Source organism: Lissotriton vulgaris, chromosome 1_1 (genome assembly GCF_964263255.1).
Source record: "Lissotriton vulgaris chromosome 1_1, aLisVul1.2, whole genome shotgun sequence".
NCBI classification, from domain to species: domain Eukaryota; kingdom Metazoa; phylum Chordata; class Amphibia; order Caudata; family Salamandridae; genus Lissotriton; species Lissotriton vulgaris.
This window is the reverse complement of record NC_141685.1, coordinates 501143452-501170536: the sequence shown is the minus strand read 5'-3', so window position 1 is coordinate 501170536 and position 27085 is coordinate 501143452. Positions and strand designations below refer to the sequence as shown.

General features: G+C 43.2%; 1 protein-coding gene across 1 annotated transcript in view; it reads right to left on the bottom strand.

Moving 5' to 3' along the window:
• Nucleotides 1–27085, bottom strand: part of LOC147747399 (serine/threonine-protein kinase TNNI3K) — a 2862006-nt gene that overhangs the window by 2621560 nt on the left and 213361 nt on the right. The gene's annotated exons all lie outside the window — the stretch shown is intronic.

The following is a 27085-nucleotide window of genomic DNA, read 5'->3' as shown; positions in this document are numbered from 1 at the left end:
AATTGGTTGTCATTTCCAACACTTCCGATATGTTTTGTGAAGTAATTTACCACAGGGATTTTAGAGAGTTCTACATGCTAAATGGCTAAATGGTATTCCAACGATATTTGTGAAGATGGTAGGGATTGGTATGTAGTATGAGCTAATGTATATTTGGTGAGTGTCTCCAGTGGTTTTTCTGTAAATTACTTTTCCACCTTTTTTGAGCGAGTGCTTGTCAGTGCGTTTCCCGGACATTGATGATTTTCATATGATCTATTTATTAAAGTAATACTCCTCTCTCCACATGAAATTAATTTTCCACATGCTACACATGTTAATCTCATCTGCCCAAAGTTCTTTTGAAGATTTGGGACCGTTTCCCTTGCCTCTGACTCACTTATTGCTAAGTCATTGGTGGATGTTTTAGCCGGTCGGGGGTTATCCACCAAATCTCGAAGTTGTGCAGTACTATAATTAAGAGGGTGCCAACTCTCCATGTGCCGATGCATGGTATGATTACCATAGCTATATTTTTTTTCGGTCCCTCTCGAGAGTTTTTTTTTGCAGATGAGGCAGATAACGTACCTGGCATTAACTTTCTTTTCATGAGAAGGAAAAGAAAAAAATTGCCAGATAAAATTCACTTTCATATGGGACGTTCTTGGCATTTCTTTCAGAAAGCCACTTGTCCCGTGCTCCTGTTCCTCGTCTTCCTCTTCTTCTTCTTCCTGGTCGAAGATGACCTGGCTAGTCGGTCCTCTCTTCATTGGTGGAGGTGGTGGAGATCCACCAGCTGCAGCTAATACAAATGCCATGTCTTAGCAAACAAAAACAGGTCTTTCTCTCATAAAAATGAAAGTCGGAGTGAGGAAAAAAGGTGGGACTTTCATCATTTGAGAAAAGAAAATGTTCTAAACCAATGAAAAGTGTTTATTTTATGTCATATGATCAAGCGTTCCATCATTAGGAAACTAAAAGTAAAATGAACCAATGAAAAGTTTTATGAACTAGTCACATGACCTGTTATGCTTACGTTCCGCGTTCCGCGCTGCGCCTCGGATCGATTCCGGGGCTTTACGTTTCGCGCCTTGGTTCGCGTTCCAGAACGCTTCCGGGTGCGCTAACGCAGCAAGTCATAAGGGGCATTACGTAGCAACGCGATATGTTGCGTTTACGGGACGCGTCACGATGTGCCTTTCTAACGCGGTATTTGCACTAACGGAACGTTTACCGATTCGCGGACCGGCAGCGAAACAAGAAAAAATATTTTAAACTATAATATAAATTTAATTAAAAAAATATAATACAAATATATATAAAATATATTTGTGAATTAGAATAAGAATATATGTTACAGCTATAGATATTATCTTTTAAAAAACCAATGAAATTCACTGAAAAAACATAGGTTATAGACCATATATAGTTAGGGATTAGCATTTACAAAACCAAGAAAATTCACTGAAAAAACCATTGGTTATACACCTGGCTGTATTTGTACAGACGTCGGCAGAACCCCCTCATCGGAAGGCGAATGGAAAACAATCATCAGATCCTCTCTGCACCGCCAGAATTATGACGGCATTCGCTCGTTAAACCCCAGAAGCCCACAGACCCCTTTTGGAAGCATATTGGACGCCACTAGAAGACTGTCAGCGCTACAAGAAAAGTCCAGAAACCCCTATTAAGAGAATCTTTGAGGACAATTTACAGACTATCAGCGCTACAAGAAAAGTCCAGAAACCCCTATTTAGAGAACTTTTGAGGATAATTTGCAGGTCTCCCGCACACCTCTCTCCTGGCGCCAACATCAAGTAGCCTATCAACGATATAGGACTATTTTTACAGCTTAGAACTCAAAGCAAACACCAAAATTAGAGGACATCGATCCAAAGAAGGGGGAACAAAAAGAGTAAAATATAACACAGTACCTACGTCGCCAAGACAGATCGCCCTATACTTCAGACTACTCCATCCTCCCTCCCTGCGAGAATCTGCACCATCTTGTGCATCCAGGTTCACTTGGATATTCACATGGCTCCCTGATGAAGGCCCTCAGCCGAAACGCGCGTAGATGTCATACCTAGCCATGTTTTCATGTACAGTGTGTTAAAACAAGCTTCCACATAGCTTTCAAATCAAATTATTATTTGAAATGCAATGATATGCAATGACATGTATATATATGTAGATTAGTAATCACATGTATAGTGGAGGCATGCACACGACAAAAATTTGTAATAAAGTAATGATGTTTTTTACTATAATGATAAATTAATAAAATGAAATCCTCAATTTTGTACCATGCACTTCGTTTCACCATAGTTTTTGCTGTCTCTTGTCCGTCCTTGCCCTTCATTTAAAACCAGTTCCTAATTTCTTTTCTTCCAAATAGTATACCTATCCCGAATTAGGAACTCTAGTCGGGGATACCCCTTCCTTTTTACATATATAGACCATATATAGTTAGGGATTAGCATTTACAAAACCATAATTTACTCGCACAAAACCATAGAAATTCGCATATATAGTTAGTTGCAATAACTATATATCGCGCACCCGCAATCCACTGCTGATGATGTCACATATTACATCATTCATGACATGGTCAGTGACATCACTGATGACATCACTGATGACATCATCCAGTGACTGTGTGTTTAAATATGTCTTACATATTGAAGAATGAGTGGATGTATAAGTGTCTGGATGAAGAATTTAGTAGGTGCATGACTGACTGTATGAGAGAGTGATTAAATGTGTCTCACTGAGTACATGGGTTAGTGAGTAAACTGTCTTAATTTGTGCATCATTATGTCTGTTGTTCTGTAAACTTCTGAATGTGTTAATCAGTAGCTATATGAGTAACTATATGGGTTATTGATTGGTTGCCCAAGTATTTGTATGGGAGACTGAGTATGTGTATGAGTGGCTGGGAGGTGTATGACTCTGTGCAAAGATGTGTGAGCAGTTGATTCACTAGATGTATGGGTTCAAAAGTGCATGTGGAAACAGCTGCATGGGCGGTTGATTGTGTGCATGAGTGTATTGGTGAGTGAATGGATATCTCAGTGCTACATGTCCAAGTAAGTACATATGTAAAACACAGTTTATGTGAGAGTTGACATATATAAATAACTGTGCATAAGAGCCAGTGAATGTGTGAGTGGCTGTATGGATCATTGTGAACTTGTATCAGTGATTGTATAAGAGAGTAAATTTATGTTAGAATATGTTTGAATTAGTAAGGTGTGTATAACTGTATAGTTGAGGAAATGGAGGTGTGATTGATTCTTTGCATGACTGGCTAGATGTATGAGTAACTCCATGGATGAGTGACAATCTGTGAGTGTCTGTTTACACTGATTGTATCTAAGGTTATATTAGAGTCTGAAGAGGTTCATCGTATTATCACATGAATGATATTATCAGTGATATGATCACTAATGTCAAATGAGATGTCATCAGTGATGTCATCAGTGATGTCATTTGAGATGTTATCAGTGATGTCATCAGTGATGTCATTTGAGATGTCATCAGTGATGTCATCAGTGATGTCACTGACCATGTCATGAATGATGTAATATGTGACATCATCAGCAGTGGATTGCGGGTGCGCAATATATAGTTATTGCAACTAACTATATATGCGAATTTCTATGGTTTTGTGCGAGTAAATTATGGTTTTGTAAATGCTAATCCCTAACTATATATGGTCTATAATCAATGGTTTTTTCAGTGAATATATATATATATATATATATATATATATATATATATATATATATATATATATATATTCACAGAAAAAACATAGGTTTGAGATGTCATCAGTGATGTCAGTGACCATGTCATGAATGTTGTAATAAGTGACATCATCAGCAGTGCATTGCGGGTGTGCGAGTTATAGTTAGCAGAACTAACTATAACGAGTAAAATGTCCAGCTAACTATAACACCCCTGAAACCTATGGTTTTATCTGTGAATTTCAAAGATTTTTTTAATGCTGATTTCTAACTGTAACGTCTCTGCAACCTATGTTTTTTTCAGTGAATTTCAAAGTTTTTTTAAATGCAAATTTTTAAGTGTATTTTTTTGTACTGATTTATTACAATTTTTTAACTTTTTATTTATAAATATTTTATTCATTAAATAACATTCTATATTTTTCTGAAAATTGCAAAAACATTTTTTTTGAATTCCAATTGAAATATTGTTCCTTTTTTGTTTTATTTTTTTATTTTAATATATTTATATTATTTTATTTTTTTTTCCACATTTTTTTCAGTCGGGCACCCAAAGCGTACACATCACGGTGGGTGAGCGGATTCTAGCCGCCATCTTAGAAAAGTCATGAAGGATCCACATACAGTGTGCAACGACAGCGTGTTTTCCAGTTACATCATATACATTTAATATTACGTGATGTGCGCAATTGGTATGCGACCAATCCGCGACTCCTGCTCCAGCGCATTCGTGACACATGCGCATTATGGTACGCGACCCTTGCGCGGTGGCGGGTCCCGCGTGACGTCATATACGTGTTGGGGCACGCTGGGGGCGTGACTCCCGCAAAAAAATGTTATGTTCTAAAATGATATGTATGTGTCTTTAATATACATATTAGGGCAAGAGATTATCTAAGATAGTCATGAAAATAATATATTTGTACTTATAATAAACGTATATTATATTTAAATATATTTTCGCAAAATCGCGTTGGGTGCGTGATTCATGAGCACAGAATGCACGGATCCCATGTGACCTCAAAAAAAAAGATTTAATTGGTTCATAACATTTCCCACTGTAACTATTGAAGGACCCCACCCATTTTAATCATTCTTGTTGGAGCATCTTTAGAGGGGCATCTCTTTTCCTACAAGACCCCTTTTTGCTTGTTTTTTTGGTGTTTTTCAAAAAATATCAAACAAAATGGCATCTGGACATCCGCAGCAGCAGGAGAGAGAATCTTCTGAAGAAGAATTCTTGCAGGAGGCACTACTTCCACAGAGGCCGGAATATGTTGTGTGGAAATTTTTCACTTTTCCACCTGGAGAGAAAAAAGTAACAACGAGAAAGGTGACGTACAAAATGTGTGACCGAGTCCTGTCAAGAGGAAGTGAAAAAAAATACTCTTGTGGCGCTGCTTCTATGTACAAGCATCTCCAGACCACACATTCTCTCAATCTTGCTCGGGAAGAAATGAGGCGGGCTGCTTTGAACCCCTCACCTACTGTGGCATGTACGTCTGGAGCGTCCTCAGGAACACCTGCAATGGACATTAGGCCAGAATTTACCTATCTCTAGCAACACTGTGAGAAGTGTAAGAAACATATGCTTCAGTGAGCAGTTGGTGGATGCAGATTGTGCTGCGCAACGCAACGCAACTATCTTTGTAAATTTAAATTTTTGTTTGCTTTTGGAATGATAAGTAATTTCAAAAGTTTCATGTTTTATTCATTCTTTTTTTCGTTCATTTTTTGAAAAAACACAAAAAATACAAAAGTGTTCAAAAAATACAAATGAAAAAAAGAAGAAAAAAAAAATTCCTATCAGAACTACCTTATCTGGGTAAAGAAAGAACTATAATTGTAAGGTAATGTGTGAAACCTTGTTTGAATATATGTATACAGCATGATTGACTGAAAGAATGCTTTAGTAGTGTATGGTAAATTTATAGGTGAAGATTTATGAGGAAGTACTGCAGCGTGACACTGCAAGCTCTTTAGCTGCACTGCATTATGGCACTTCCGAAGCACAGGGATGTGAAATATGTACATGAATATGTCGCAACTCTGTGCTTCCCTCTGCACTGCTGCACAAATTGCAGCCATGCGGTGACACAGGCACCCTTGCACCATGGTACAAGGAGGTCTGTGTCGTGCGGAGATTGTTTTTGTGCAGGAAGGGACACCTTCCTGCACAAAAGACAATCAGTAAAGGCATTTTCCTCTTTCAATGTATGCTGTGGAATGCAGCATACATTGAAAGAGGAAACAATGAGGAGCAATGAAAACAATTCTCCTTGTTGCGCCTTGATACCCAATTCTAGGATTGTGCAGCATTCACACACATCTCCAGATTTACGATTTCTCATAAATCTGGAGATGTGTCTTGTTCTATGGGTGTTGCGAGGGAACACCCACAGCAACACCTATGGAACGCCCCTTCAACGCAAAGTTCTGTGTATGAAGGGGTCCTATTTACAAGGAGAGGAAAACCCACGCAGGGTGGCTTTTCCTCTCCTTGTAAGTATGAAGGAGTGCCTGGAGCCATCACTACATACAAAAAGTGACGTACTGGTGGCGCAGGGTGCTTGTAAATCTGCCCCATAAGTGCTTAGGCATTTGCAGACTGATACAATAAGAACATAGTGCTGGATGGGTGATTGAAGATTGCATGGGACTGACAGGAGGTATCCTACACTGCATCGGTACTACTTCAGTATTTAATGGAGTGGACCAATAGTATGTATCTGCTTAGAGATTTGGAGGGATTATGCACAGAATATTTTATGTGTACTTGTGTTGGTGCCTAGGTCATTTTATAAGAATACCACTAGTAAATGGAATGATGACAGTGCTGCAGACAGAGTGAACACTTAATTTATAAGTGCTACGTATTGGTGGAGTGATAGGATAAGTAGATAGTGGTAGATAGGTGATTAAAGAAGTACATGGGACAGACTGGACGATTCCTACACTGCATGAGTACTAACTGGGTAATTAGAAGAGTATATCGATAGGGTAATTAGAAGAGTGTATCAATAGTATGTAGCTAGTTAGAGGTTGGCTTGGATAGTGCACAAAATATTTCAGCTGTACTTGTGTTAGTAGCTAGGCCATTCCATAAGTTCATGGCTAGTAACTAGAATAATTACAATATTGCAAACAGAGTGTGTAGTGAATTTATAAGTGCTAAGGTATTGGTGGAGTAATAGGATAAGTAGATAGTTGTGGATGGGTGATTGGAGAAATACATGGGACAGACAGGAGGATTCCTACAGTGAATAGGTACTAACTGGGTACTTAGAAGAGCGTGCCAATAGTGTGTAACTAATAACTGGAGTAATTTCAGTGTTGCAAAGAAAGTGTGTGCTGAATTTATAAGTGCTTAGGTATTGGTGGAGTGATAGGATACGTAGATAGTGATGGATGGTGAATGGAGAAGTGCATGGAACAGACAGAAGGATTCCTAGACTGCATAGGTACTAACTGAGAATTTAAAAAACTGTATCAATGCTATGTAGCTGGTTAGAGGTCTGCATGCTTAGTGTACAAAATATTGTACCTGCACTTGTGTTAGTGGCTAGGCCATTCCTTAGGTATATGACTAATAACTGGAGTAATTACACTGCTGCAAAGAGAGTGCATGCTAAATGTATTAGTGCTTAGGTATTGGCAGAGTGATAGGATATGTAGATAGTGCCGGATAGTTGAATGGAGAAGTGCATGGGACAGACAGAAGGATTCCTAGACTGCATAGGTACTAACTGAGAATTTAAAAGACGGTATCAATGCTATGTAGCTGATTAGAGGTCTGCATGCAGAGTGCACAGAATATTGTAGCTGTAGTAATTTTACTGGCTAGACCAATCCTTAGGTGACTAGTAACTAGAATAATTGCAGTGCTTGCAAGGAGAGTACATGTTGAATTTATAAGTGCTTAGGTATTGTGGAGTGATAGGATGCGTAGATAGTGCTGGATGGGTGATTGGAGAAGTGCATGGGACAGACAGGAGGATTCCTAGGTTGCATGGGTAGTACTTTACTAAGTAGCCGGTTAGAGGTTTATTTATATAGTGCACAGCTGAATGTCGTTGTGCATTGAGTGTGTTTGGATTACTTAATCTCACCTTGACAGTAGTACATATCAAAAAATGCGAAACATTTTTTTCAGTTATTATAAGTGCTTAGGTATTGGCAGAGTAATAGGATATGTAGATAGTGCTGGATGGGTGATTGGAGAAATACATGGCACAGACAGAAGGATTCCAACATTGCAAAGGTATTAACTGGGTATTTATAAGAGCGTATTAATAGTATGTAGCTTGTTAGACATCTGCATGCATAGTGTACAAAGCATTGCACCTGTACTTGGGTTAGTGGCTTGACCATTCCTTAAGTATTGACTAATAACTGGAGTAATTTCGGTGCTGCAAAGAGTGTGCATGCTAAATGTATAAGTACTAGTATTGGCTGAGTGATAGGATACGTACATAGTCCTGGATGGGTGAATGGTCAAGTGCATGGGACAGACAGAAGGATTCCTAGACTGCATAGGTACTAACTGAGTATTTAAAAGACTGTATCAATGCTATAAAGCTGCTTAGAGTTCTGCATGCATAGTGCACAGAAAATTGTAGCTGTACTAGTATTGTTGTGTCGAGAATGGTAGTCTGTATTTTAGGGTGTGAGGAAGTGCATCAGATGATCAAGTGGATGATGTCATCAGTAATGTCATTTGAGATGTCATAAGTGATGTCACTGACCATGTCATGAGTGATGTAATATGTGATGTCATCAGCTGTGCATTGTGGGGGCGTAAGTTCTAGTTAGCACAACTAACTATAACAGCTGAATTTCTCTTGTTTTTGTATGAGTGAAATGTCCAACTAACTATGACGTCCATGAAATCTGTGGTTTCTTCATTGAATTTCTGCGGTTTTTTTAAATGCTAATTTCTAACTATAATGTCCCTAAAGCTTGTGGTTTTTTCAGTGAATTTTATATATATGTATTTAATCTCCTCTCACTCCTCTAATCTCCACTCACTCAAGGTCAGCACTCAGGTTGTAGTTTGGAAGTATTTAATCTGCAAGGGATGTGATCCACACGTTTCGGCTCGTCCCAACCTTGATAATGATACAAGACATCATTGTAGCATCCTTATTTAAATGTACAAATGCCTCCAGTTGCCAACATTAACAAAGGACTACATATTACTTTAATCCAAAAAGCTGGGGGCCATATTGGCCTGGTCACGATGTGAAAATTCAGGAATTGATACAATAAAGAAAAGAAAACAAGTGTTGATATGCATACAATGTCATTTCATCATATCTTGCCCCGTGACAGCCATCCCTGTATGCTCGTCAACGTCACTTATTCATAATAAACTTACTTAGGATTGCAAACATCAACATAAACAATGGAATACACATTACTTTAAAGTAAAAGGCTATTGGCCATATTAATCTGGGCATGTTGCGTATTATAATGGTTCTTACACGAAAAAAAGGGGTGTTAATAAACACACACTATCCCTAAATAAAGTTCTAGCGATTATAGTTCCATTCCATTCACAGCTCATTTGAGATGTCATGAGTTATGTAACTGACCATGTCATGATGATGTAATGTCTGAGGTCATTAGCAGTACATTGCCGGGGCGTAAGTTATAGTTAGCTCAGGTAACTATACCTGCTGAATTTCACTGGTTGTGTATGAGTGAAATCTGAGTCTAACTATACCGTCCCTGTAATCTTTGTTTTTTTCAGCAAATTTCTAGGTTTTATTTAACGTTAAGCATGATGCATATCACAATGGATGATGGGGGGTTGGAAGAAAAGCCTGGCATTGTGCTGCCCCCACCCAAGCTCGCTACTCCTGCATTACCTCCTCCTAGCCATCCATGTCTCTGCTCCCTTATTACAGCCCTGTGTGGCCGTTGTTCTGTCACTGGCCTTCCCGCCTTCTCTGAACAGTTAGCTTGCTGCCCCATCCACCTTGAAGTATTTCGGGGTTCCCAAGGCCTACACGCTCCAGAGATTACCCACTTACACACAAGAACTGTTGGCACGGAAACTGTAAAAGGCAAAGAACAAGTTTATTAAGACCCCATGGGGTGGTGGTACACTCAAACAGCACCCTTCGGTAATGCAAGAGGTATCACACCGAACACCGGTGTGACCCCGTTTATATACAATTTTGGGGCAATAAAAGATAGGCGGCACAAGTAAAGACACAGTTTTAGAGACATATATGGTCATCTTTTGGAATACTGCCAGCTCATTGGAGGGTTTCAAACCCACTGGTCAGTTAGCGGCACATTCCTGAAGGTTTACGGGTCAGTGGGAACTGCGCATGTGTGGCTTGACCAGTGCTAAAAATAGCCTGTTGCTGGGCAGACAAGAGTGGTCAGCGGAACGGACAAAGGACTAAAGGGCACGTCGGCCACGAGGCCGCTCATGGTCTAAGATGGCCGCTGCAACATTCAAAATGGCGTTATCGTATATAGCCAAGTTAAGGAGGACAACGTGTAGGTTCAGCTAATCGCTAATCCGAACGGGCCAATTACGACAGACGACCCTTTTAGCGTTTAGCTGAATCTACCTCATAATGAACATAGTCTGGATGTTCGTCCTCGATGTCTATTAACATAATTTGTGTCACCTCTTTGTGTAGCATTATTTTGTCATGGGCAAGAGCCCGCCTCGATGGCAAGCAAGCTGATAGACACATTGAACATAAGGCAGGGCCACATTGAATACACAAGCATAAAAAGAACATTGCTCCCACAAGTATACAGAGAATTGTCAACAGTTTCCAGCCCCAAGTTGCAATCATGGACCAGAACCATCCAGAAAGTGTCCAAGTTCCATTGTCCGGGTGTATTTCGGCAGCTATTTTATGCAGCTTGGAAATAGCATCATACACAGAGGGAGAATTATCCGGGACATAAACACAACAGCTGCTTCCGATAATTCTACATGCTCCCCCACGATCTGCCAAAACCACGTCCAAAACCATCCGATTTTGGAGGGTAACAATTCTAGAAATCTGTAGTTCCTCAGTAATATTCCCCAGGGCAACGGCGGTGTCATTCGCAACAGCCTCAACAACGCGTGTCAGCCGTCTTATTTTCCGGCTGTTCAATGCAGCCCCCACAAAGGAAAATAGTCCCAGATTAAAATCCACATACTGTTGTAACGTAGTGTCCGTTTGATCAATGTCCTCTAGGGCAACAGTTCGTTTAACCCTGTTCAAAACGAAATCGTGGTACAAAGTGTAATCGTTGTGGTACATTGGAGGGGCAATGAATACAGGAGGTAGCACAAACGATACATAGCACGTGCCCAACCACCCCACTGGAAGCTGATGGTACCCCTTCGTTCCACAGATAAAGTAGGTGTTTCGAGATGCAACAAATGAAATGCCATTCGGGCTATCAAACATGAGAGTAATATTACATTCGCTTTTCCCCACCGCAATCGTACCCTTGTTTCTAATGCATAAATCGGCTTTTGTGGCAATGACATTTATGACATGAGCACTGGATACATTCACATTTCGCTGATTGCTATATACACGTGGAGCAGATACGTTGTCAGGCCTGTATTCTTCCCATTCGAAACGTGTGCCCTCAGCCCGGGGAAACCCATCCTTGTCATGAGAACATACTTTATTCAAACGGAAAAGCACCCCCCCTTTAGTTGGCCATCTCAGAGTAAAGAGGAGGGTGTACCAGGCATTGCATGACCCATTGTGCGAAAACGGGAGTGGAATAAGTGGGGTGCCCCCTCTCTTCTGGTGCCCAGGCAACATTCCACACACCCAGCAATTAGAGGTATTGGTCATATTATGCGTGTGGTGAAGAATCTGAATGAAGCTGTTATTTAAATACGTTTGGCGATGGCGCTCTTCATGGAATGGCAATGTAAAATGAAAGTGTTCAGACGGTGCCGGGGTAGTCGGCAGCAAATGTTCACGTACAGGCACCACAAGTTCGACTACCCAGGCCATAACAGCTATCACCACAATAGTTAGAACAAAGAGAAAGGCACCCAATATTTTCTTATCACGGGATGCCGTTGATGCCATAGTTCAAGAAAGTTTGTGCAAAGTCTCAAGTGGCACAAATTGTTCACAAATTGTTCACAGATTGTCTCAGATACACGTGCGTGTATACCTAAAAAAGGAAAAATGCGGTGCTGAACTCCGAGGTAGCCGTTGTTTTCTTCTCCGGGCCAAGACGGGTGTCGCTACTCTGGCAGAACTGATCCCCCCCCCTTGGAATTCCCGGTTTCCGTTTCACAAACCTGGAGCGGTAACCAACCAGTCATTAACAAAAAGAACAAAAATCTTCTTATCGTGGACGCAGATCGTAGCGCTCTCTTCCGGTAGCAGATTGGTCCGGGAAGGCTCCCTCCACTTCGGCCGACGTCACAGCTGGGCTCTTTTCTTTCTCCAAGATCTCTTTATAATCAGTCAACACAGCAGGAGTCACCAGATCCGGAGAGACACGGCGACAATGTGTCGAATGCACCCACCGCTTCCTGTTCGTCACTCGTACTGCGGTTCGGGTTGCCAGGAGGACCTGCTCAGGGCCCTTCCACCTGGGCTCCAGACTGCTTGCTCTTTCAAACGAACGGACCATTACATGGTCCCCAGGACGAAGATCGTGGCCCTCTCCAGCGGAGTTATCAGGGAGCGCTTCTCGAACCTGTTGATGAATAGAGAGCAAATCATTTGTTAATCGTGCCAAATAATCATTCATCATAACACAAGGCACATCATGTATTAATCGCGGCTTGGGCACCCCCCAGATATTCATAGGGCGGCCAAACACCACCTCATAGGGCGTAAGGCCGGTTCGTGAGTGGGGTACTGATCTGAGAGATAGTAGTGCTAGCGGCAACGCATCTGGCCACTTCAACGATGTAGACGCCACAATTTTGGCCAGCTTAAGCTTCAACGTGGCATTGTACCGCTCGACCAAACCTGCTGACTGAGGGTGGAATACAGCGTGGAACTTTTGCTGAATCCCTAACCCCTTCAGTACATATTCCACAATCTTTCCAACAAAATGGGGCCCATTATCGCTCCACAAAAACTTGCAAACTCCAAAGCGAGGAAAGAATTCCTTAAGCAACACCTTAGCTGTTGTCAAAGCCGTATTGTCTTTCGTGGGGTAGGCCTCAACCCATTTGCTAAAAGCACACACCACCACTAGAACGTACTTCAGGTTATTGCAGCGCTCGAGTTGGATGTAATCCATTTGAAGCACTTCAAACGGTGCAGAAGGTGGAACGAACCCTCCTTTCGGAGTATGGGTCCCCTTCCCAGGATTGTGTTGCAAACACACCAGGCAGGTCTGCACTACTCTCTTTGCAGTATTTGCAATCTCCGGATGTTCCCAAACTCGTGTTAAAAGACGAGTGATTGCAAGGGCTCCGACATGGGCCAGTCCATGAGTCATCTGGACCATCGCCTGTAAGTAAGCCGCAGGCAATTTCCACTTCTCCATGTCTTTGCTTCTCCAACAACCTTCGTCATCTAGTACCCCATCTGCTGCCCAAGCCGCAAGTTCAGATTCTGTAGCTGATTTTTGAATATCCCGTATCTCTGCTCTAGCGTCACTCCATCTCTCAGCCTGTGATTGTACCACGTACATAGGGGAGCTAGTTCGGGACATAGCCGTCTGCCTTGCTATGCTGTCTGCAAAGGCATTTCCTTGGCCCACTTTATCCGTAATCTTCTTATGGGCACTGCACTTCACTATCGCTACTTTTTTAGGACTGAGCAACGCATTCAGGAGATCACGCACTAGCTCTCCGTGCATAATGTGCTCTCCGTGTGACGTCAGGAACCCGCGTTCTCTCCAGAGAAGCCCGAAGTCATGGGCCACTCCAAAGGCATACCGGCTGTCCGTGTATATGTTCACACATAGGCCAGCACTCAATTCGCAGGCTCTTGTTAAAGCTATCAGCTCTGCTGCCTGAGCCGATTTTTGTGGTATTCTAGCTGTTTCGACCACCGTCTTAAGAGTCGTGATCGCATATGCTGCGGAAGTCGTACCATCTGGCAGCCTCAAACACGATCCATCAACCCACAGTTCCCCATCCACATCAGGAAGTGGCACATCCTGTAAGTCAACACGACCCTTTGTCTGTTCCTCAGTCAGGAAAACACAGTCGTGATGTTTTTCTTCCTGACCCTCCTCGGCCGGATAGGGCAATAAAGTCGTGGGGTTCAAAGTAGCGCATCTTTTCAATGTTATGTGTGGCGCTAAGAGTGTCAGCTCGTATCCTGTAAGTCGTGCACTCGTGAGGTATTGGGTCTTTGTTTGGTTTAACAGGGCATCTACTGCATGAGGAACTAACACCAACAATTTGTGTGATAACACTATGCCCTCACTCTGTCGTATGGCTACTGCTGTTGCCGCTACTGCTCGAAAACACCCAGGCAGCCCTCGTGCTACAGGATCCAAAATGGCAGAGAAGTATGCACATGGTCTCTGCTTATCCCCGAGTAACTGCACTAGCACTGACAACGCACACCCATCATTCTCGTGCACGTATAATCTGAAAAGTTTCGTGTAGTCTGGTGTTCCTAACACGGGTGCGGAACAAAGGGCCTGTCTCAACTGTTCAAAAGCTTTCTGACATTCATCTGTCCACTCAAGCGGCATCGGTGTAGCTTTGGACAGTAATGCTAGCAAAGGTTTTATGATATGTGAAAAACCCATGATCCATTGTCTACAAAAGGATGTCAACCCTATAAAGGCACGCACATCTCTCTGCGTGCGGGGGACTGGTGTATCTAAAATTGCTTGAATTCGATCAGATATAACCCTGGGCGTAGTTCGCGGAGTCGGACTCCGCGGAGCTACGCGAAGACGTAGTTGCACTCCGCGAACTACGCGTAGCTCCGCAAGCATGCGGAGTTGCTTGCTGGGCCCGTTTGCGCGCCGTTTTTCGTCTTCGGGAGCGCGGTGCGCGTGTTCGGGGCGTTGCCTGCATGCTCGGGATGGCTAGCGCGCTAAATTACCACAGAGGTTTGTCCCGCCTGCTTGCGTTCCCTTATTTCCTGTTCCGGGTCACAATTAACGTGGTCGCGTTGTGCAAGACATGTTCGGGAACTCATCTTCTCGTTCGCACTACAAAAGTGCGTGATCGCGCTAAATATCGCGCGAACCTACCCATGCAGTCGCGATGGGCGCAGCCATCTTGTGGATCACACACTCTGGCTATGGTTTTGGGCCTACTTTTGCATCCTGTTAAAATCTCTTTAATCCTTGTCTTTTTACCCACTTTTTCTAACTTTCTTTAGTTATTACCTATTTCTCTCTGTGCCTAGGTTTATATTTTTCATTTTATTTCTACTTTTACAACTTTTCTATTGCTTTTTACTTCCTTCTTGTTCTTTTACCTTGCTTCTTCTTTCCCCTACCTTTTTGTCTTGAACTTTTAGTTTTCTTCTACCCTCCACCCAGAACCATGGTCAAGGGCGCCAGCAGCAGCGGCGGCTCAAAGGGCAAGGCGCCAGTGCCCCAAAAAACTAGGCTGCCTTGCGGCAGAATGCGCCCCCAAGGGGTGAGGCCCCGCCAACTTTTTGGGGAGGAGGAGGTGGCTGCCCTGGTTTTTTTTATCCAGCGCTACCTCCCCTTGATGTTGGCAGCAGGTGGCAGGCCCGACTCCGGCTACCAGCATATTGAGGAGCGTCTCCGGCGGTGGGTGAAGGTGCGCCGGGCAGTCTTCCGCTGCTCCGGTATCCGGCGTACCCACCACCAGCTGACCCACCGTTGGGCAGACATTTTGGACCGGGAGCAGGACCTGTTGGACCTGCTTCGCGTCGAGGTCGTGGGTCTTGGTGAGTGGCTACCCAAAAAAAAAAGTGTGTATAATATATCTCTATAGTAGTATAAGTATTGTTGTTGTATCTTTGTAAATCTTGGCTGAATAAGTAACGCAATGACTGGTGCTCCTAGTTACATTTCCGATGTATTCCGTTATTATATCTACTGTAATTGTATGACACTGGTCTATGCTGCACTTCTTCATCTTCACTGACTCTTGCGTGTTCAATTTGGCGCTAGCTTTTGCTGTTTATTGGTGTGAGATTTTCTTTATTGTAGAGAACTGAAGTTAGTTAATGCTATTAATAGAGTCTTGTCCTTCCTTTGTCCGTCAGTGAAATAGCCGTTGATGGATAATTGTACGTGTTTGCAATGCATATTGTATCTTTTTTTCACGGCCTTCTCTTCTGCATGAATAATACTCCTCTGGCAATGAATGCAAAAGTTACTTTGTTCTTCTTACCTCAGCCAGGGCCGGATTTAGGCATGTTCAAGCTGTGCAACTGCACAGGGCCACTAAACGCCAGGGGCCACCCCACCAATATATATCCTTAATTTAATAATCCTCAGAGGATGGATACATATTTGCGTGGCGGCCCCTGGCAGGGATTTGGTGCCTCCGGCTCTGTTCCACTTCCAAACACCCTGACTCCCCCCTCTTCACTGGCCTCCGTGCTCCGCCCCGACCTCCTCTTCCGGGCCCCCCACCTACGCTCCCTGGCCAGGAGTCCAGGACCACCATGAGCCTATAGCCGCCCCTGCCTCAGCCCTCCATAGAACTGATGTAGTTTGTTTATTGAGTGGGTAGGGCAGCAGTAGCATTCAGTCAGTAGCAAAACAAAATATGATGCCATGAACGTACAATTTCGTGTTAGTTAGTATGCACAAAGTTAAGCTTGTCTCCTCCTTGCGATCTATGTATTTTGCTGGCAAAAAATGAAAAAGAAATGGCTACTTACATTCTTGAATCTGTGGTGTTGTTCAGGTCTTACTGCCTCTGTGTTACTTAGTAATCTGCAATCAGAATGTTTATGGAACATTTGATTTGTTTTCACCAAGTACACTAGTCAGTGAATCATGCAAGGCAGTAGTCATTTGGTAGACCAATGTTTGTTTCTTTTAATGTTGTAGCAGTGGTTTTTGAAATGCTTGCTGTCTATGTTTCACAGCACTCAATGTTTTGTCTTTCTTTATTATTTCTTACATGAACCACAGAACCCAGGGGCAAGCAGAAGGCTGGGACCGAGTCGGCGGGTGAACGTGATTGTGAACCACAGGCACAGAGCTCCTCTACTGAGGATCCTGCTGCTGTCCCTAGTAAGTCCAACAGTGTTTTCTTTTGGAACAATGATATTTCCCTAACTTTCTAACGGAGCTTTTTTTCCAACCGATTAATGACATTTCACCTAACTGTTTAGTTAAGGTATCAATCTTTTCAAAAAATCTGTGATCGAATAGCGGAAGGCACAGGGTCCACTCCTGTCTTATGCTTTTTCCTCTGTAATGTCTCTTCTTTGGCAATTGACACCAACCAAGTATGCATGCAGATGTTGGTCTACTATTTTGTAAGCGTTAGTAATGAATACCACTACTACTCTTGCGGGTATTCTTCTATGCAGTGACATACATAACTATGTATGCACCCCAAAATTGGATGTTGTTGTTGATAGGCAGGTTGGACCTTACTTACTTACAGTCTTACACCTCAGTCACAGAACTCAGAGGAACCCACAATTCAATGAACGACAACCTATATGGGCTCAGTCATTGGTCAATTATTCAATTACCCCTTTCCTGAACCCCAATATGAAGATGCCAAATGCTTTTTTTATTACACAATCCATAACCTAAGTAACCCCCTTTTTCTCACTCTCTCGTGTAAGTCTACAAGACAACAGACACTGAAAATATACTTCCGAGTCAATGTGGTACTTCAAAACCTTTATTTTGTTAGAAGTAACTAAGTAAGTAACATCAATGTTTTTAAGTTGTTCTGTCAAATACGTCAAGGGCAGGGCCACCAGAAGAAATCCAGAGTTAAAAAAGGCTCAATAAAAAGTATCCTACATTTGTACAGCTACCAGTGCACGATAGGGAAATGTGGGAAATGTCCGAGACCCCTCACCATTGAACGTATACTGGTTGCATATGCCTCTTGTTGGTAAGCTCTGCAAATCTTTGCTTCGTAGAAGTAAATCTTCTCATCTGCCGAAAGATAATGACAAAAGTGGTGCACGTTAGACAGTATGAAAACATTACATACATTTATTCAACTTTTTAGCTGTCATGCAAAAAAGAAGGTGTAACCTGAGGCTGTAAGGAAACTGGACTCCACAATCCACATTCAAAAAGTAAATACGGGCCTCTATTTTCCAAACTCTTCAGGTGTATGCTTTGAACTATCATGTGGCCTCAAAGGCGTCTCCTCGTACTGCGCAACAAGCTGTGAGGTAGCATGCGCAAAACTGTAGACATGTCATTGATGTACAAAGTAAACTGGTTAGGTTACATGGTTCAGTCTAACTTTCCAAGGACTAGAGTACCAGTATAGATGAGATGAGCTTGGGTACCATACCATACCAAATAAATGCTGATATGTGTAGTGTGTTACTTACTCTGCTGTACTAGGCAATGTGGACTACTAGTGATTACGTTGTACTTAACTGTTTTGCAGAACTCCGTTCTTGGTGAACAAGTACAATGGGGGCTGTGCATCCATCTAAAAAGGTGTACTTAATTACTTATTTTTATTTTTGCAGAACCGGTACCATCCACCAGTGCCGACGGGGGCAGCGGCGCTGCAACGCCGTCAGCAGAGGCGATCCCGGAGGGGAATGGAGGACCACCAGAGGCACCTACAGCAGCACCGGCAGCAGCGGGGGAGGAGACAACAACGGTGGGCGATGGTAAGTTACATTCAATAGTGATCCGCATTACTTGGTGGGTGGGGAAAACTTCCTCACTGTACTCTGATATTTATAGTGAACTTGAAGTTCTACTGGACAATATATGACGCCACTGTTCTCATTACCAAGCTTAGCAAAAGCATTACCACCGGCCAGAATTGATAAAATTAGTTATACATGCCTCTTCTATGTGACTACAACTCAGCTGTGAAAGGTTGGTGGCAGACTAAAAAAGTCTTATCCACAACATTACATGACCGTGATGGATTAACATGAGATTGATTTTAAGTATGATGAAAGGTGCAAGGAAAAAGCTCTAATCATATAATATAGAAGGATACTTTGGAATCAGCAATGCAGGTGTTTGAGAGCAGTTGGATGCGTGGGTTGTTGTGGAAGCATAGAAAGTGGAAAACACAGCTGCCTGCGTGGGTGGGAGACACATCCAATATTGGTGGTTAGTGGATAGTGGATACTAGTGTTGGCAGCGGTGTTTTGGTTAAACACAAAGGCAAGGGAAGGAGGGGACGACTGGATGCATTCCGGGTCGTTGCTGGCGAAACACAAACCACCTAACGTTTGTTGGCGATATAAAGAATGATAGTCTCTAGAGTAGACATTTATTAGTACTAGCTGGCCACTGTTAATTTAATGTTAGTTTGAGACTGTCACTTTTCCCGGAAGCACAGAGTATATGATATAAAAGAACGAGATATGAAAAAGACAGGTGTTCGTATGTGACCGTTCAAGTACACCCATACTATGTTACTAGGGCAGGCATAATGCCGTGCCAAAAAGGCAGACAAATGAAGTATATAAGGCGTAGAATGTTCAAGATAGATAAAACAACATTTTAGGTACTCAACTTGCTTGCTATTGCTACTGTACTGTGCCGCCCACTATGTGTTGGATCCATTTTGCGTTCTTTATTTGCTGGGATTTTTGATTACAACAATTCTGTCTCTTTCTTTATAGTTACTCCTTCTAAACCAACGAGGAAGGAGCTGGCAGTCCGGGCCCGTCAGCGGAAACTGCAGGCCATCGTTGAGGCCTACCGCCGGCTGGTGGCTCAGGCCGAGGAGGAGGAGGAGGAGGCGGCGGCAGCAGCTGCTGCCTCTTCCAATGCCCCGGCCCCCAAGCCTGCAGGAGTACGTCGGCGTGCTCAGGCAGCCGCCCGCCGCCAGATTTTCCCCGCATCGTCCACCCACCCACAACAACATGGCTGCCAATGTAGGTGCCGCCAGTTCCAGCGAAAAATTCTCCTCCGGGTAGCCAGGCTGGAGGCTCAAAGCAGTCAGACTAAAAAACAGATAGAGGAGCGTGTAAAGATCCTGGTGGATCAACACTTAAAAGCCCGCCGGCTATGAGATGGACCCTGTTTGCCCCTTTTTCAATCCTTTTGTTGGTGGGTGGGAATTGGGTGTTGGGTTTTTACTTTTTTTTTACATGACATTGAGCGTGGGAATTTGGTTGGGGTTAGGGGAGGCGGGTAGGGGGACAGCTTGGTGTAGGATTTATATATATTTTATTTTTGTATCATCTTTAGTTATATATTACATTATGTTAAAATAAACGAGACACAAAGTTATGTTAAAAAGAAAACATTTGAAGTTCATTTGCGTTTCTTGTGGGGTTGGAGGGGGGAGTGTTTCACCAAATAATGTACGTTGTGCAACCTCGCAAGGTTTAATTTGGCCATGCAGGTCGGCGGACAGTGCTTTTTAATAATTAAATATATTGCCCACATCTTTCTTTAACATGCAAACAGATAGATGCAGTAAACCCTCACCGAGTTATATTTGTAGTATTAGAAGAACGACCAGTCTGTCTTGCGTTATACCTCACTGCTAACTTATCTTACCTGTGATTGCTGATGAGATGATGATGATTTATCATGAAGTGTGGCACTGCAAGGGCTGCATTTGATTTCCAAGACAATGGCAAAGAATCTGTGGTTCAGAATCAGAACTTCTGTGATAGTAGTAGACAGACCCTGCCAGTAGCGACAAAAAGAAAGAGACAGTCATTTGCGTGACAGACAATGTGGGGGTAGTATAAGTAAGTACAGTACATTGCATGGGTGACCCAATATTGCAACTGCTAAACTGAAACAAAACAATGGTTTTGGGGACTGGAAACAAAGTGCAAGAGAAGATAAGAAGTTCAACTTTACTTGTAGTACTCACGGCAACGTCAAACTTTTCTAAATCATAAAGCTTTACACTTTAAACCCAAAAAATTACGCCAATTCATTAGATGCATTCGTTGTTTGATGTTAATGGTAAATTATTTGGCGTTATACACAGAGCTTGAGTTGGGAAGCCGCAGAAGATCCTGGCCATGCCTTGTTGACATTTCACTATTGTTGCTTTGACCACATCTGCCCCAGCAAGCGCGTGATCAAATTGTTGGTGTATATTTAATGTAAGAAACATCACACCTCAATGTAACCACGCAGCCCGGGGGAAGAGGGTTAGGGATTGTTTAATGGATGGGTACGGGGGTTTTGGGAAAGGTTTGAGAAAGAAAAACAGTACGCATGGAGATTGGAGACAACAAAAGCAAAACAATGAAGACGATGATTTATGATGTTGATCAGCTAGCTAATGATTGTAAGCAATGGACGTAAGAAAAGGACACGCTGAATATGATTCTTGGTTTCCCGCAATCCAATTGCTTGATGATGAGGATCTGTGGTAAGGATGAGAGTTGATGCTCATACTATAAAGCAGTGGGTGAACCGTGAAAGATGTCCAGCCTGAAAAAGAAAAGGCAAATACAAAAGAATGTGAATGACCTAAACAAATTGTAATACAGTGAAGATAAAAAAACAATACAAAACAAGAGGAGTAGTCGTATGAGAGGACTTTCAGACTGAGGCGGCTTGGATACAATTTGTATAAGTCTACTAGTTGCATATCATTTTTAATGTAGAAGTACAAAAAAAGACAGGAGCAAGCACACAACAACAGGCCCACGACGACACAGGTTTGGCCGTTATACAAACTGCATTTCCCTAAAAATTTCAGACCCACAGAAAGGTGAATGAAATTGAAAAAGCAACCTAGCATTTACAAAATTAATCAACAAAATCAATGCGTCATTCTCAGTCATCAATCATACCTCTATTGTACTCTACCACAGCACTGTGCACAAACATGTAGTAGCCTGGGTCTACTGTGCTGTGACTCTTATTTGTATTTATTTATTACCTTGTATTCCACTCCAAGAAACATTGTGCATCAATCAGCTCAGATCCAACCGCCGGACAGCAAAGATAAATTAAGTCCTGACTGCATCTGTAGTAGTAGGAACACAAGTGCGTAAATAATTTCTATTATTAGTAAATAACATGGAAGAATTGGCTATCACGTGAGTCTGAACTGAAGTTACTAGTATACTTCAACTCCATGCACATTAGCTCAGAGTCAGCCAAAAAATACATCCAATGCAATGCATGGCATCATTCATTTTTATACCTGTTTTGCTCTTCTTCTCTTTCACTGTCAGAAGATTGATCACAGATGCTGCCGAGCCTTTGTAATGCGAGTCATCACAACAAGTTGACTTCAGTTGTGGATGCCTGCTCAAGTTTCTTTTGACACAGAAGAGTCGTCTCTGAATGCCTGCAGACAGAGGTGGTAGCCTTAACAGTAAGACTCAGCAAGGCAGTTATTATGAGTTGCAGATTTAAAATGAAATAGAGGATGGCTGTAGTCATGTACGGTTCACTTATTATGGAAGGACTGTTAGAGGCTACATTATTGTTATTGTACTATACTCCATCTACAACATCAAATGTATGGCTGCCAAGATGGAATTGTATTGACTTGAGTGGGAGTCAAGAAGATGCAGCAAGACTCTGAGGAGTGCAGTCAACATGGAACATAAATGCACAGGCGTGCAACTCCAGGAGGTAACTAAAAAAGATACAGCGAAAATAAAATGCACAGGTGTGCAACTCCAGTAGGTACATTAAAAGAATGAGTGGTGGGGATGGATTTGGTTGAGCTTTTTATTTTAAGATTAGCAGTTATGCACCAGAAAGTCATTTTTAATAAGAAAATAAATAACACAAATAAAAGAAGGGAAAAAGTCACAATTTAACAGCCTATTGGTCAGGGAAGAGGTGCTCGTCCTCAAACTCTGCGGGTCCGGACAGCAGTAGGTCATGTAACCCAGCAGTGATAAATTCTTCGGGCTCGCTTTCTTCATCCTGCTCTGATTCACGTACAGTATAGTCTGGTGGTATGAAGTGTTGATTCATTTTTATCATTGTCAGCCTCTCGACGCTTTTGGGGGAGAGACTGGTCCTTTTCGATGTCACAATGGCACCAGCAGCACTGAAAACCCGCTCAGAGGCGACACTGGCTACAGGACAAGCCAAATACTTTATCGCCAGCCTGCTCAGCACTGGCCACTGTCTCCTTCTTTCATACCAATAGACCAATGGGCTTTGCTCCATGAACACCTCTGTTGTGTCATCCAGATAGGCCTGAACCATCCGCTCAGTGTTCAATGGTGCTCGGCTTTGCTGCTCCTCTTTCCCCTTTGCAACAGCAACGGACTTACCCATTCCCTTCTGTAGAAAAAAAGCAGTTATGCTTTTGGTTGTGTCTGCTGAATCAGATCGTGTAGGTACTGCTTTTGGTACTGTTGGTGCCTGCTGGGAAGCGGACGCACCGCTCTCATGCTGTGATGAACTTGCCAGAGTTGCCTCAGGAGGATGGCCTGGAGTACTTTGACTGTCCTGGGCTGGCACTGTCAGGCCTTTAAGTAACAGCCGTTCAGTTTCGAAATCATTAGCTTCCACAGCTATGGAACTTTTGTAATTGGCAACATCCCCATCTGAAAAAGGAATGACTGCGCTACTGCTGACAAACAATTTGTACTGTGGATCCAAGATTGTTGCAGTTATGTAATTTGGATCTGACACAATCATTTTAAGCCTTGCATTTACAGATAAGCGGTTGCGTAAGGCCTTGGCCAAGGTACATGCATCAACTTTTTCTTTGTCACCTTCGTATGTTTCACAGACCTCCTTCAGCTGTTGCTCGAGCATGTACAACAATGGGATGGCTTGGCCCATAGTACAGTCCTCCCTGCTAACTGCACGTGTGAACACCTCAAAAGGTTGTAGCATCTCTGTCAAGCATTTAATGATGTCCCACTGCCACATCTCAACGGTCAGGCTTTTAAGATTAACAGTAGGATCCACAAATCTTCTTGACATTACATAAGCATTCAGTGGTATGTACTGCTCAAAGAGACGCTCAAGCATGAAATAAGTCGAGTTCCAACGTGTTGGGACCTCCTGGATCAGTGCTTTGACTGGCAAATTATGCTCCCGCTGAATGACGCGTAGCAGCTTCCGCGCTTTGAAAGAATGGTTAAAATGCGTGCATATTCTTCTGCAGATGGTCAGTATGTTGCTGACTTTGAGTTCATGTTTCAGAAAGTCTTGCACGACTAAGTTAATGCAGTGTGCCAAACAGGGTACCCTGAAATACTGTCCATCTTTCATTGCCCTCACTACATTACTGCCATTGTCGGTGGCAACAAAACCAATCTTAAGGCCTCTTGGTTTCAGCCATTCAAAGACCTTGCTGTTAAAGTCAGACAAAATGTTGTCAGCAGTATGATTTTTCTCCATACCAAACATGGCTACAGTTGCATGTTTGCGAGTGTCATTGAAAATCCCAGCAACATCAAGAAGGCCTGATGTTAACTTGTCTTTCACACCTGCAAAAGAGATCCAGTGTGCGGTGATGCACATGTAATCTGCTGTGGCTTCGCGACTGCTGCACATGTCGGTTGTCAGGTGGATACAATGGACAACACTCTGTTGTAAGGCTTTCCCAATCAATCCCAGCACGTCGTGGTGTAGTGCTGGAATAGCAACTCTTGCAAAATAGTAGCGACTGGGAACGTCCCATTTTGGGGCGAGTGTTGCCACTAATTGCCGAAATCCCACTGCCTCAACAAATGAAAATGGGAGAAGGTCCAGTGCCAACATTTTTGCAAGTTTCGCATTGTACAAACGTGCTGTTGGGTGGTTCCGCTCGTACTTTCCCTCCTGCCTAAACATGCCAGTAATGGTAAGCTGCTTGGTAATTCTGTCTGTTCTGCTAGACGGACCACCTTTCAACGCAGACTTTTCACTCCTTGCCCTTGGTGTCTCCGGCTGACTCTGGTGCCACTGAGAAGTTGCTGATGCTGAGGATTTGGACTGCACCACTCCAGTGCTGGCGACAGGGCTCATTGGTGTACCACTCCCAGATAGAAGGTCATCGTCTCCCTCTTCTTCCATGAGTGGACCTTGTAGTACTGTATCCTCCCCACCAACACCAGTGCTTACATCTTTTTGTAAGCTTGCAAGGTGGTTCTCCCATACAATTGTGTGTGTTTTTTTCATATGGGTCGTTGGGCCTCCAGTACCATAGTTTGTACCAATCTTACCACGACTAACATTGGTGTGACAAATGGAGCATATAGCAATGTTCTCCTGATGTGGGTGAACCGTAAAAAAATCCCAGACTGGGGAGCTAAACTTTTGTCTCCTGCCATAGGAAGAGGAGGACCCACTTCCAATCCCGGATGAACTGGAGCCTTTTTGTTGCATTTCCCTATGTGACAGTTCAGTACTAGTACTGCCACTACCTCCTTCTGTTGAGGTGGCGCTTGCGCTGGATGTCGCACGCTGCCGGGCCTTCGCTGATGCAAAAATGGGAGCTGGTGTTACTTTGGGCGCTGAGTGTGTAGGAGTTACACGTGCTACCTGCTCATCACTAATCGCAGCCCTTCTGGATAGGGTGAAAATGCTGGTCTCTACATCCTCTGCACCAGGAATAACGCTTGTGATGATGACATTGTCAGTGTCAGACCCGTCTTTATCACCATCAGTATCCTGTTCACCTACATCGAACTCCGGAAGTTCAAGCCTTGACGGATCCTTCCTTTTTCCCAGCCTGGTCTTTTGATGCCTCTCCTTTGAATGCTCAGTTCTTCGTCGTGGATGCCATTCCTTATCAAGGTCATCTGAAGGGATGCTATGCGAAGAACTCGATGCACTGCCACTAACCCTCCTTTCCTTTCGTAAATTTAAAGACAGTAGATCACCTCCAGAAGTGGCTTCCTCTTCTTCTTGCTCGGAATGAGGCTCTACTTCCTGAACTGCCCCGACATCGGGAGGAACAACTTCCACTATTGCGTGCGGAGACGGTGGTTGTTGTTCTTGAGGAAGTACTATAGCGTGCTGTGGTTCTTCAACAACTACTACTGTGGGATTTGGTTGTTGTTGTTGAACAACTATTGCGGGCGGTGGTTGTGGTTTTTCAACAACTATTGCGGGAAGTGGTTGTGGTTGTTGAACATCTACTGCTGGCGGCGGTTGTTCAGCACTTTCAGCTTGCGTGGATTGTGTGCTACTTTGAGACAGCGATAAGTTAAGTTCAGGCTCAGTATCACTGCTTTGTAACACTAGGTCGGCTACCTCTTCGACCCTCATGTGCTTGGCCCTGGGTTGGTGGCTTGCCCCCGCTAATGCGGATGTGCTGGCTCCAGCTTGCACCATGGACACCGCTGCTGCAGGCGTACGTTTTGGGGGCCCAAAAAAGGTTTGGGGGTCCATACCAGCCTTAAGTGACACTTCCTTTTTCTGTACCTTCTTCTCAGCAACTTTCTTGGTGGTGGAGGACCTGGTAACTGCTCTCTTAGGACCCATCTTCTTCTGATGTCAGCAGCACACAGCAGCACTCAGTAGCACAAATTGCAGAGATGTGTGGTCAGATGAGTCACACCCCACACGTGGCGTACAATTGAAGGACGTCCGTCTGGCAGTTGAACGGGCGATGGATGAAAACAGCCAGCACCTCCTCAGTCTTTTTCTGTGCACCTACAAGCAAAGAAGACAGAAAACGTCAGTCAAACAAGCAGTAAGCCAACAACACATGAACAATTGAAAGACACACAGGGCAATGTATAAAACACAAAAAAGAAGACTAATAGTACGAGCACCACAGCTCCCAGCTAGAAATAACCAATAATAAAGTCAAGCAGGCCTATCATATACCAATATGGACAGAAAAAGGAGGTTGCCTGCTACACATGAGTCATGACAGGTTAATGCAAGGAAAATAAAAATACCCCATGGCTAAGAGTTTGTAAAACTTCACGGCAAAAACACATACAAGTCATAAAATTATTACACACACAAAAAAGTTACCTACCCCCCTGCCCAGACAACCAACTTGGAAATGCAATGGCATACACACATGCCGTAATGATGGTAATTAAATAGACCAAATAGAAACAGCTACATAAAGCAGCCCCGCTAACTAGTAACTAAGTACCACCTCTGGGAGTCTGTCCTACTATCAGATCAGACCAAAAGCAGGGAGGCCAATGATAAATGCACAAAGGAAGTACCTACAAAATGGCCGCCACCACATGGCCTGTCCAGGAAGACAAAACTACAACCAAATAAGTAAATAACACAAAAAATGAGGACTTTTTGGTAGCACAGGGGACACATTAAACATTTTCGAGGAACTTTTATGCAACTCGGGACATATTGTTCGCGAGAATGCAAAATCGGCGTGTTCGGCAACGCGAATCGAG